The sequence below is a fragment of the Cyprinodon variegatus genome, unplaced genomic scaffold (assembly GCF_000732505.1).
Source record: "Cyprinodon variegatus isolate N-32 unplaced genomic scaffold, C_variegatus-1.0 Scaffold74, whole genome shotgun sequence".
In the NCBI taxonomy this organism is placed as follows: domain Eukaryota; kingdom Metazoa; phylum Chordata; class Actinopteri; order Cyprinodontiformes; family Cyprinodontidae; genus Cyprinodon; species Cyprinodon variegatus.
In genome coordinates, this window is record NW_015150527.1 from 1,650,158 (window position 1) to 1,651,971 (window position 1,814).

A 1,814-nucleotide genomic window follows, 5' to 3' on the forward strand; every position below is an offset into this window, starting at 1 on the left:
GAGTTGAGAGTTATTCTTAACTTTTATTGTTAAGTGAGGGATGTTTAGATGAGACATTATTTCTTTCATTGTGCTATTCATTCATTACAGGAATTTTTTCATTTTTAATACCGTAAATACATTTTGAATGAAATTATCGTTTGTTATTGGAGTTATTGCTGTTGACTTTTACTGACAAGCATTGTTTAATAAATCAACTGTAAATATCATGTTATTGTAGGTTTACATAGGTCTATGTTAAGTGAGTGCATGCCACAGACATCTCTAGGCATGGGAACAGAGATCCCCCCGCTCAAAGGTGTCCTGGTTTTCCCCTATTGAAAATATGGTCCCCCTAATATAACTCCAATTTTAGATTTGAAGCCAAATAATCTTTATTGTGGAATAATAAATCCTTACAAGGTGAGAAGACATAAAAAGCTGAGTTTGAGCATGCTTTAAATGAGACCTGAGCTTTTTCCGTTTATTTTATTTACCTTTTTGGGATAGACTAAAAGAACATTTTAACATTTACAGCCTCACCACGGCTGCTCTACACCTAATGTGTATGAACCAAAGAATGAAAGCCACAATATTGCAGTTTCCACATCATCAAATGGAAAAAAGTCATACATTTTCTTTAGGTATATTATCATAACCATTAAATGGTAGAGGGTTAGGGTTAGTTAGAATCTTTTTAGGTCAAATTATGTGGGTGAATTGCTTTGACTAAGGGAAATAAAGAACATTAACAATAGATTAAACAGTTTAAGAGCAATGTTTGTCAGGCAGAATATGTGGAGTGTGGCATAGTGGTTAACGCATTGCATTTGGAATCCAAAGGTTCTAATTTCAAACCCCACTCCCACGGACTGACTCTATGGCTCCCTGAGAAAGATCCTTAACCCCACACTGCTTCCCAGGCGCCACACAATGGCAGCCCACTGGGTTAAATGCAGAGTTTATTTCATTGCTCTGTACTTTTACAGTGTAATGACAATAAAAAAGCTGAAAAGAAAAAGAAAATAAGAATCTGAGATTTAAAATGTGTCATTTTTAAGATCTAATTCAATCAATGGTAATCATTAAACTCAAAGCTTTGCTGCACATTTTCCATGTCTTTCACTCCAGCTCAAGCAATAAAATAACCTAAACAAAATATGCTAAATACACTTTTTTATTTCATTGTGAGCCAGTCTATGTCAGTATTTACAAGATCATTTTAAAGTATACTTTAAAATTATACTGCTTCTAGGTGAAAATGAACTTGATTCAGGGGCGTGCCTAGACACCAGTAAATCAGGATGCCAAAATGATCTAGTGCTGAAAACATTTGGAACAGTTCCTCATACCGCAAGCACCACAGAAAACCTGATATTAAGGCGTTACCGTGCTTCTACACGCCAACAAAAACTCAATTATAAACCAAACGAGAGTACAGAAAGCAGAAGAGATGGATGAAAAGTTATATAATATCAACTGTCTGTTGTTAGCATACTATGGCACTACGCAGACGTTTGCAAGGAGGCTGGGTAATGAATAGTTTGAGGGATCAGCAGAAGCACTGAACTAGTATAAAATACATAATTTAAATGTCAACATATTTAATGGTAATAAAAAGACATCTGCTGAATTGGAATTAATGCAATTTAGTTGGGATTTCTTGATGACTTGTCATTTTACCAACTTTTTTTATGATTTTTTTTAAAGTGCATCCTGTTATTGAATACTGAGGGAAAACTAGTCACAGTCCCTTCATTTAGCAGATACAAAATATATAGATCATATATATATATATATATATATATATATATATATATATATATATATATATA